The 11859-nt window shown below is 39.8% G+C and overlaps 1 long non-coding RNA gene across 1 annotated transcript; it reads left to right on the forward strand.

Annotated features, from left to right (window-relative positions):
* The first annotated feature begins 1544 nt into the window (after positions 1 to 1544).
* On the forward strand, positions 1545 to 11246 carry LOC125165978 (uncharacterized). The gene is made up of 3 exons (XR_007152277.1): positions 1545 to 1701; positions 10192 to 10324; positions 11112 to 11246. It is a non-coding gene; the product is annotated as an uncharacterized LOC125165978 (long non-coding RNA).
* The last annotated feature ends 613 nt before the right edge of the window (positions 11247 to 11859 follow it).

Raw genomic sequence — 11859 nt, forward strand, 5'->3', positions numbered from 1 at the left:
GTCAAAAGTGGTGAATCACTGGCCAAAAATGTAAATGAGACTGTCATAAAGACTGATATGGAAGTTTTTATTCCACTTCAAGAAGCTCTGATGGCACTCTGTGTTATAGTAAAACTAACCTATTGACTAGAAACCAAGGTATTGAACTCTACTGCTGTAGAAAATAAACATGTATCTCTTCAGCATAGTTCATTTATTTTTCTATTATGTAAAATATTATTTTTATTAAAACATTATCTTTATACTTTAAAAATATTAGTTGTGTCATGCATTTGCACATATAAAAACATTTGCACAATACAAAAACAGTTTTATATAGACATAATTTTATTACTATTGCAAAAGTTGGTGAAGAAATTTGTTGTGAGAAGCTGTTGTTTGAAAAAAAAAATTTTAGTGTTTGTTTATTTTTGAGAGAAGGAGAGAGAGAGCGTGAGTGGAGGAAGGGCAGAGAGAGAAGACAGAGGATCTGAAGTGGGCTCTGTGCTGACAGCAGAGAGACTGATCCGGGGCTCAAAACCATGAACTGTGAGATCATGACCTGGGCCGAAGTCAGATGCTTAACCAACTGAAGCACCCAGGCATCCCTGTAAGAAGCTATCTTAAAAATAATTTAATTAAAATGATAAAAAATGAATAAAGTAACTACGAATTAAGCTTACAGTATACAATTGAGTTGGGAGAGAGCAATCATTATTCTTGTTAATATTTGCTACGAGCTCTGGAGTCTTGCTACTCAGACTTTAATGTATTTGTGAATCAACTTGAGACCCGGTTAAAATGCAGATCCCGTTGCAAAAAGTGGGGAGGTGGGACCCTATACACTGAATTTCTCACAATCACCCAGGAAATACCCAGTGCTTTTCTGCAGACCACCCTCTGAGTAGACGTAGAGGCTGTGCGATATTTAGTGGAGGAAAAAGATTTTTTGAGTCTCTGCTGATTGACTGCAGATTCTATTCTGGCCGCCAGTGGTTGAGGTTCTCAAGAGAGAACGCCTTTCTTTTTGCATGAGTTCTAAATTAGTTGAAAAGGGAAACAAAGGGTAAATATTGCAGCAAGAGTAACACCTTTGCTACTGGTGGGAGTCTAAAGTAAAGAACGTAGCTTTGTGCAAGAGCCACGTGAGAGCTCTCAAAGTCACTGAGAAGTGCAAGCTTCAGCTTTAGTTTTACAGTCAATGTGCAAAAACACTAGTTAAAGAAGGAGTATGGTTGGTGGAAAGTTGAGTTTCTTCTGAGTTTCAGTCTACAGGTCAGTCAACAATTGTTACAGAAGATCCAGATAATTTGGAAGAAGGCTGGTGTCTGGATATCCCAATATAAATAATATTTCCTAGGCACAGAAAGCAGGTTTACAACCATACTGTAGTTGTTAGCCAGTTTCTGAGGATTTCTGTGGGTATTCACCATCCTGGACTGCCTCGAGAGGTTAGCTGGGTCCTGGGTAGCTTCTCCTTCCTATTTGAGAGGCTGCACCCAAGCTCAGTTTCCCACGGGACCACTGACTTCCTCTCTCATCTCCAACCCCCACCAGACCTCAAAGAGACTACATGGAAATACCTCTGAAATCCATTGGCAAGAGAGCAACAGAAACATCGTGTATGTGTGTGTGTACAGAGATGCTTCTTTATTAAAACACAGACTCCAATGTGTAAGTCACGTGACGATACCCCATGGCCACCAGCCATTGTGTCAGAAGGTAAGTATTTTCCCTTCAGATGATATTGAGGATCAGTTGTTCAGTTTTTAAAGTTAAATGTCATCTGTCTTTTGCATTTTCATTGTGGTTGTAAGCCGGTAACTAAAAATAAACGAGCAAAACAAAATAAACCCCAAATCACTGCTATTTGTCTCTCCAGACTGCTCTTATCCCTGACATGAAAACTCACCCCGGACAATTTTCTTGATAGGAGAACTTTCATTTTTTTCCTTCCTGCTCCCCTTCCTCTCTCTTCCTTTCTCCTTCTCTTTCTCTTTCATTCTTGTGGCAAATGTATAATGTTCTATTTATGTGGTTTTAATGTACCTGTGAGGGTGAATTTTTTTCTCTCTCTTTCTTACTGTCTGTCCACCCTCCTGCCCCGACCACCTCTTACGTTGGGAATGAGGAGGTCAGAAAGAATGACCTCCTCTTAAATGTCTGATGAAAATAGACTAGCCATCCCATAATATGGAAAGACATTTGTATCATTTATATTCTAGGTTGATGATAAAACCATCTTATAAAATTGGTTAATTATGCTGGGGTTCAACTGTTTATCATGTTGGAAAAGTGGAGTTTGGGGATGATCTAAGGTAAAGGAAATGTTGGTAAGGGGAGACTCCATTTATTGCTTCTACCAGCAGTAAAATCCGAAGCCTTGCAAAATCTCAATAGTGCCCAATTGCACAAAGCCAAGTTAATTTTCCTTGCATCACTGATATTTAAAAGCCACTTAGTGAGCGATGTTGGGACACCTATGTTTTGAAGCATGTGAGGAAACAGCTGTGATCACATTTATAGTAATCTATTGAGTAAGACGCTTCAAATTCAAGATGTGTCCTTTCAAATGTGTAATGTTTACAGGTATCTTTGTATCCAGAGTACCTAAAAAATGAGGTAAAATCATGGAAACTCATTTTTCTCACTTTCTTTGCTTTTTAAAAACCCTCTTTCCAACTAATGCTTTTTGCATGATGGTTCTTTCCCTCCAATTTCCCAAATATCTTCAAAATCATGTTGGGGCGCCTGGGTGGCTCAGTCGGTTGAGTGTCCGACTTCAGCTCAGGTCATGATCTCTCACTCCGTGAGTTCGAGCCCCGCGTCGGGCTCTGTGCTGACAGCTCAGAGCCTGGAGCCTGCTTCGGATTCGGTGTCACTCTCTCTCTCTGCCCCTCCCCCACTCATGCTCTGTCTCTCTCTCTCTGTCAAAAATAAATAAACATAAAAAAATTAAAAAAAAATCATGTTAAAGTCTTCAATGACTCCTTTCTGTGCCAGAGACCCCATTTCTTACCAACTTCAACGTGCAAACCAACATGCCGACGTCGGTCTGGAAAATGGTAAAGGGGATGTTACCTTTCAAAAATAAACAGAAGAAAAACGTAGGTGCCCAAATCCAATAAAGAGCATACATGTCACATCATGGTGTTGTAGAAAGACACCAGTTGTGTTTTCAGCATCGCTGGTATTTATAAGTCACTTGATGAGCCATTTTGAGACATCTCTGTTTGCAGCATGCAAAGTTAACAGCTGGGTCCCATTTATAACATTCCACTCAATAACATGCTTCAGAGTCCGTGTTTATAATTTCAGATTGCAATTTATAGGCATACTTGTCTCTAATCATAAGCCTTTTTTTAAGTTGGATAAAATCACTGAGGAGAAGCCTTATCATGCTACTGCGTATCTTTTTAAACTCTTTTTGCAAGTATTATCATTAGCATGATAGGCTTTTCTTATATTGCTTTAGTTTTTAATCATCTTAAGATCTTAAGCTGTTTCCCTTCCTACCAGAATCATAGCAGCTTTCTTTCCATACCAACCCTGAAGTACAAAAATATAATCCTCCAAATAATTGAAAACCACTCTTTAACTTGCAATGTTGAATCTTAGGATGCGTCTTGTTGAATTCTCCAGTCTTTGGAGCATAATATTTTGAAAAACAAAACAAGACAAAACAAGACCAAACAAAACAAAACACATGGTCTGTGGAGGCTGACTGATCTGCATTCAAATAGCTATTCAGTTAGAGCCCTTGTGCTTGACCTTACTGGAAATGGGTAAAATAATGTCAGTTTTACAGAATTGTTTCCACGATTAAATGAGAATGACAAGAAGAGCTAAGATACATGAAGGCGTTCCTATGCGCTAGGAATTGTTGGGGAGGAAAACAACTTTTCCTCTACCCTTAGGTTCAGTGTCTGGGAGCCTGTGAATGTAACTGACCAAAGGCAGATTAAAAGGTTTACATGCACAGGAGTCCACAGGAAAGAAGTGAAACTCAAAAAGGTGGTGAGCCTTGGGAGCTTATACACCATTTTCACCAAGCAAAGAGGGTTTGGGTTTCAAGAATGTATAAGTTGTGGGGAAGTAACAAATAACACGGCAGAACTCATGTGAGAGAAGCGTTTTTGGTAAGGTTCGTTTATGCAGACTCATTCTGGTGCTCTCTGTCTCTTGCAAGACAGGTGGCTTTCCTCATCCTGGAGCAGGACGGTGGGGAAACCTTATTCTCCCTTTACGAAGGGAAATGCCTACCCTGCATGTAGGCAGAAAAGGGGAGGGCAGAGAACTCTTCTTGTGTCTGCTGATTCTTAATTGCTTTTAGTTCAGAATAATCTCTATGACGAAGTGGCATATTTGGGGGTGGCATATCTTGAACCCTTCTGTATTGTGCTGACAGCTTCACGTTGACTTGATCCTTCACCCAGATCAAGTACACATAGAAAAGCTGCCACATTAAATATGAGGCCAGAGAAATGTGAATTTATTCCCTCTTTCTATGCCATTACACTTTTTGTAAGAGATTTTTTACATAAACATAATAGCCTACGGGACACATCCTAACATATTTTACCATTTCCCTATAGTTGAAGAGCATTTAGATTGTTTTTACTCTTTGTTTTGCTATTAAAACTTACACTGCAGGGGCCCCTGAATGGCTCAGTCGGTAAAGCTTCTGACTTCAGCTCAGGTCATGATCTCACGGTCTGTGAGTTCGAGCCTAGCATCGGGCTCTGTGCTGACAGCTCAGAGCCTGGAGCCTGCTTCTGATTCTGTCTGCCTCTCTCTGCTCCTCCCCTGTTCACTCTCTCTCTCTCTCTCTCTCTCAAAAATGAATAAACTTTAAAAAAAATTAAAAAAAAACCTTACACTGCAGTGAGTATCACTGTACCTGAATTCATATTTGCATTTAAAATTTTTCACCCTGAGTATAGAGGGCCAGAAATGCAATTACTGAGTCAAGGGACATGAACGCTTTAAAGCAAAATTGTTTTCCAAATTGGTTACCCTAACTTATCAACCTCATCTCATCCTTGCTATTATAATTTAATTATTTTCTGGTTGATGGTTGTAGAATGGTACTTTTTTTTACTTTAACATTTTAACATGTCTAATGAGCCAAATAATAAAAAATATTTACTGGAAATTTGTATTTCCTCCATTAAGAACAATTTATTTATGTGTTTTTCTTATTTATCAATGTTTTGATGTTTTTCTTGTTGATCCCCAAGAGCTCTTCATATATTAAGATTAACTCTTTGTTCATTATTTGTTCCAAAAAAAAAAAAAAAAAAGAAATCCCCACACCTTGCTGTTTGGCTGTCAATTCAGTTTATATTAAATTTTAAGATTTAGAATAACTTGTGGTTTTATGGGATAAAATCTAGCAATTTTTTTCTATTATAACTTCTTTCATTGTTTTTATAATCTAAATCCTTTCACCTTCCAGAGATCAGAAAAAAAATGTTGAAGTCTTTTCTTCCACGTTTATTTTTGGTTCGACTTTTTTTCAGTTTAGTTCTCTATTCAGTTTAGACTTTCTTTTGATGTGTGATGTGAGAAAAATATCAAAGTATTCTTTTCAGTGTTCCACAAAGATAAGCCCACATAACTTGGGTCCCGTTAAAATTAAGTGAACAAAGACATCTAAAACAAAACTCCCAAAGCCAAAAAAAAAAAAAAAATCAATTAATGGATTTCTTTTTCTTGGGAAACTGTCTTTGCAAAAGAAAGAAACTTAGAAAAACTTTATGTAAGCTCAGGCTTAGCCCAAGATTTAAAAAAAAATATTTATTTATTTTTGAGAGAGAGAGAGAGAGAGAGAGAGAGAGAGAGCAGGGGAGGGGCAGAGAGAGAGAGAGAGAGAGAGAGGGAAAGAAAGAATCCCAAGCAGGCTCTATGCTCTCTATGCTGTCAGTGCAGAGCCTAACATGGGACACTGTCTCCTGAACAGTGATCATGACCTGAACTGAGGTCAAGAGTTGGATGGTTAACCAATTGAGCTATTCAGATGCCCTTAGCCCAAGATTTTTAAAACACAGAAAATCCCTTTTCATCTTAATTATTCGAGGCATATAAAACATTACTTTTTCCTTATTCTAGAGTATTCATATTTGTTTCTCTTGCTACATAAAAACGTTGAGTCTTTATATCTATATCTGTAGCTCTATCTATCTACGTACATGTATATATTCTTCATGTGGCCACTACTCACCTTCTAAACCTTGTGAAAATGAAATGATCCTCCAGGTGAATGAGAACTTATAGTCATGATACACAGGACTTGCTGGATTAATTCTCTGGCATGCTGCAAGTGAAGACCTCAGGAGGGTATCCTGATTGAGATTGAGGCATATACATAAATAAATCCCCAGCCAATGCTTGATTTGAATAGATATATGGGAGCTGGGGACAGAATTGACCAGATGCTGGACCATATGAGAAACACAGAGGGTCATGGTGTGGTATAAAAACCAGGCATTTATATGGTACAGCTGGCCGTGCATAATCTTCTACTAATTTATAAGCAGGAGCATCTGTTCTCTAGCTGCTACTCTTTCCAATTTTCTAACGGCCTTCTCCTTGAGTCTCTTGTTTAATCGAGCAGCTCCCCCATGCTGCGGGAAAGAAAGGGGGGGTGGGGATCACCGGCAGGGGAAAATGACATGGCCCTGAATCTGCCGTTCAGAGAAGAAAGGGAGAAATACCTCCGGGAAGATTCTTGGTCTCATTTTGAATAAGACTTCCTAAGTATCCAATGGCATTTTGAAAATGGTCTTGAATGGAGTATCTTGGGCTGCCATCATTGGGCCCAATCTCTTATAAGAAGAGATTTCTCTCTGTCCCTTAATCAATACAAGGAGATTTTAGGCCACATTACAGCCTCACATTGCTTCCAGTCAGAGTTAGTATCACTTTCTGTTTAATTTGGATCCACCAGCTCTCCTGGAGGCTATGCAGGCAAAAGAGGGAGGCAAGAGCTATGATGTCCTTGTCACCATACAACTTACCTCAAAAAACCAAAACAAACCAAAACAAAAACTTTTGTAGAGGGTCTATCTCCCTATTCACTGTTCTTCCTTTCTGTTACCATTTTTCTTTCTGCTTCTTGGCGGGGCAGGGGGGTGGGGGATTATGGTCGTGGCATGCCCTTCATAATCTACTAGAGCAGATGATGAATGGCAGTAGTAGTAGACTGCCTCTCTGTTGAACCTCACTGATGTCTTAGGTGATGGGAGCTTAGAAATTTTTTTTTATTTCTCGGGGTGCCTGGGTGGCGCAGTCAGTTAAGCGTCCGACTTCAGCCAGGTCACGATCTCGCGGTCCGTGAGTTCGAGCCCCGCGTCGGGCTCTGGGCTGATGGCTCAGAGCCTGGAGCCTGTTTCCGATTCTGTGTCTCCCTCTCTCTCTGCCCCTCCCCCGTTCATGCTCTGTCTCTCTCTGTCCCAAAAATAAATAAACGTTGAAAAAAAAAAAAAATTAAAAAAAAAAAAAAAGAAATTTTTTTTTATTTCTTCCAAATGGACTTCTACCACTGATATTAAAAGAGTCAAAGAAATGAACGTCTTAATGATGGAATTTTGTTTTCTGGGACACAGAGATAACATAGTTTAAAGAGAAGGAGCACTGTACCTTCAAATAATACCATTTTGGAAGAAACTCCATTGGTCTAGGGGCTTAGAAGGGTCTTGGGTCCTTATTTGGCCCCTAATAGTATTGTGATGTTTGTCCTGTCACCTAACCTCTCTGACCTTGTATTTCCAGAACTTAACAAGGGGGATAATAAGAACTCCAATTCATTTTACACAAATACCTTTTAAGATATAAAAGGTATCTAAAAGGTACCTTTTAAGATTTAGGACATTAGACAAATATAAGTGACCATGATTAGATCCATAGACATGTGAAATGTTACAGCTACATGAATTTGTCTAATTTATATAAGTAATATAACTTATCATCCAAACCAGGCTACTTTGAGAGAGAGTGGGGGTGAGAACCGCACAGGAAGCCGTGATAATAGCAAACTGTCCTGGGAAAACCTAGACATATGGTCTCTGGCCATAAGAGACTCTAGCAGCCATATGCTGTAATTACTCATAAGACCAGCTTTGTCCCTGGACACTGTACACACAAGAGAGGAGAGAAAAATAAATAAATAAGAGGCCTTTCTGCCGATATGTTATTATGTGTTGGGGGAAACTGAGCACGTTCAAAACACTCAATGATGTTATACGTGATGACCCTCCAATGTTGCCTTTAGAAAAAATGTTTCTTTATTTATTTTGAGAGAGAAAGTGCACACATGCAAGCCAGGGTGGGGCAGAGAGAGAGGGATAGAGAATCTTCAGGGCAGAACCCATGGCACGATCCCACGAATATTGAGATCATGACCTGAGCCAAAACCAAGAGTCGGACGCTTAACTGACTAAGCCACCCAGGAGTCCCTCCCATGTTGCCTTTTGACCCAGTAACACTTTGGCCATTTGTACAGTGGCCTCCAGCCTCCCCCCGTCCAATCGTATTCATAGAATAATAAAAAAAAACATGCCAAGTGATTGAGATGATTTCTGCAGTGCTTTGCAAACAGTGGGCAAGGGTCAAGGCAAAACTGTGACCCTATGGATTCCTTCTGACCGGTTCCTTCAGCTTTACCCATTTCCCCTGGGGCATGCATGTTGTCCTTGAATGCCTGTGACCCACCCCACCATATCCTGCTCCAACCTAAGATATTCACTGATGGTGTTCTGCATTTGATATAATAAAGTTTTCCCAAATCATAAGAATCATAAGATCATAAGAATCACCTCTGGTGCTCTCCTGGTGATGCTGTCACTAGGGTTTGACGTAGAGTCTGCTTATCTACATATTTAACCAAGCTCCCAGGTGATTTTTATGATCACATGAGTCTGAGATATATGATTTAATAAATATGAAAGTAGAAATTTGCCTTCCAGATCATTTAAACCAGTGGTTATTAAAATGTGGCTTTCCAGTTAGTATCTAAAATCTATAAAGAACTTACCAAACTCAACGCCTGAAAAACAAACAATCCAGTGAAGAAATGGGCAGAAGACATGAATAGACACTTTTCCAAAGAAGACATCCAGATGACCAACAGACACATGAAAAGATGCTCAACGTCACTCCTCATCAGGGAAATATAAATCAATACCACCTCACACCAGCCAGAGTGGGTAAAATAAACAATTCAGGAAACAACAGATGCTGGCAAGGATGTGGAGAAATGGAACCCTCTTGCACTGTTGGTGGGAATGCAAACAGGTGCAGCTGCTCTGGAAAACAGTGTGGAAGTTCCTCAAAAAATTAAAAACAGAACTACCCTATGACCCAGCAATAGCAGTACTAGGAATTTACCCAAGGGATACAGGAGTGCTGATGCATAGGGGCACTTGTACCCCAATGTTTATAGTAGCACTTTCAACAATAGCCAAATTATGGAAAGAGCCTAACTGTCCATCAACTGATGAATGGATAAAGAAGATGTGGTTTATATATACAGTGGAATACTACTTGGCAATGAGAAAGAATGAAATCCTGCCATTTGCAGCAACGTGGATGGAACTGGAGAGTATTATGCTAAGTGAAATAAGTCAGTCAGAGAAAGACAGATATCATGTTTTCACTCATATGTGGATCTTGAGAAACTTAGCAGAAGACCATGGGGGAGGGGAAGTGAAAAAAAAAGTTACAAACAAAGAGGGAGGGAGGCAAACTATAAGAGACTCTTAAATACAGAGAACAAGCTGAGGGTGGATGGGGGTGTGGGGGAGAGGGGAAAATGGGTGATGGGCATTCAGGAGGGCACTTGTTGGGATGAGCACTGGGTGTTGTATGTAAACGATGAACCACAGGAATCTGCCCCAGAAACCAAGAGCACACTTTACACACTGTATGTTAGCCAATTTGACAATAAATTATAGTACAAATAAAATAAATAAAATTAAAATAAAATAAAATAAAATAAAATATGGCTTGCCAACCAGCAGTATCGACATCACCCGGGGACTTGTTAGAAATGCAAATTGTTGGTGCTATATTGAGTAGGAACCCTGGAGGGTGGGTGGGGGGAAGTGACCTGTGTTGTAACAGACCCTCCAGATGATTCTCATGTAGACTAAAGTTCCAGACCACTGATTTGGGCCAACCCCCCCCCTTTTTTTTTTGTCCTCCATTTTACAGATGAGGAATGTTGACACTCTTCTCTCTCACCTTGGGATCTCTGGTGTTGAGAGAAGGACAAGTGCTAGAACCCCTGGATGATTGTGAACAGGGCAGAAGACAGATGGTAGGGGGCTACTGAGCATGGACATCGGTGAGGATGGTCCACCACTCTGTCTCCCTACTCCCAGAGCGAGGGCTCTTGTGAGTGTAGATAAGGACTCATGTTTGCCAAAGGACGGCTAGAAGACACAAGGCTTCTGAAGAACCACACCCCTGTGGTAAACCAGAGCCTGGGTGTTAATAGCGACTCTCCACTTAAGAAATCCCCTGAGAACCCAGACACCAAGAAGCCCCAGTTCCTTCCAGAGAAAGACATGTTTCACTCTTGGCGAAGTTTCAGCTCTGCTTTTGGTGGTTAGTCTCTGCTGATTCTCAGGGTGGTTGACGAAAGACTGTTCTAACTAGTGCTGCAAAAGAACATCTCAAATTGTAGCCAGATAGTGATGCAGCTTGAGTACACATCTTTCCCTGTCACACTGAAAGAATGAGTGCTCAGCAGATAATTCAGACATCCCTCATAAGCCCAAGACCAGTGTTCCCAGGCTTCAGTCATTGACTACAATTTTCACGATGTTTTCCATGTTCAAGTACTAGATGTGCTATTATTTATTTAATATTTTTCACTTATTCTATTTAAAAAACTGTTTTAAAATAGTTTTAAATTTACAAAAAGTGTATGAAGCTAGGACAGAGATTTCCCATATACCCCTCACCTGGTTTCCCCTATTATTAACTTCTTACATTGGTAAGGTCTACTTGTCACAGTTAATGAATCAATATCGATATGTTATTGTTAACTAAAGTCCATATCTTATTCAGATTTCCTTAGCGTTTACATAGTGTCCTTTTTTTTTTTCCTGTTTCTTGATCCCATCTAGGATATTGCTAAATTAAATTTATTCCTCATATTACATTTGGCTCCTAACCCAGACCTACTGATTGGTGATATAATGCAAAATGATGCTACTCTGGTTATTACTGTTGCCGTGAGTATTAAAGACCTTTGTCTTTGACCCAGGAGTCTCCTGGCAACTGCCAGCATCAAAGAAACTTTGACAGGCCGACTTGTTAGCTTACAAGTAAGGTACAATACCAGATCTCTGAAAGTTCCTAACAGTGTGTTATACAACTGAAGTATTCAAAAAGGATATGAAATATATGAAATTCATAAACATGTAAAATAATTCAATTAAGTTGGGAAAGGCCTCAGGAAAGGTGATTGTTAAAAGTTGCCAGATTTATAAACAGAATAAGATTTATGAGTTGAACTTAAAAACTCAAGGAAAAAGGGCCACTGGGTGGCTCAGTCGGTTGAGTGTCCGACTTTGGTTTAGGTCATGATCTCACAGTTCGTGAGTTTGAGCCCCACGTCGGGCTCTGGGCTGACAGCTCGGAGCCTGGAGCCTGCTTTGGATTCTGTGTCTCCCTCTCTCTCTGCCCCTAACCCACTCACACTCTGTCTCTCTCAAAAATAAGTAAACATTTAAAAAAATTTTTTAAAACTCAAGGAATAACAAGGGACTTGAATTTGTAGTTTTCATAAATTAAAATGTTAATTAAAAAAAAAAGCACAACATTCCCTGAGTAAGTTTTCTGGCACAAAAGCCACTGTAAAGGATGCCATAA

Source organism: Prionailurus viverrinus, chromosome B2, assembly GCF_022837055.1.
Source record: "Prionailurus viverrinus isolate Anna chromosome B2, UM_Priviv_1.0, whole genome shotgun sequence".
NCBI classification, from domain to species: Eukaryota; Metazoa; Chordata; class Mammalia; order Carnivora; family Felidae; genus Prionailurus; species Prionailurus viverrinus.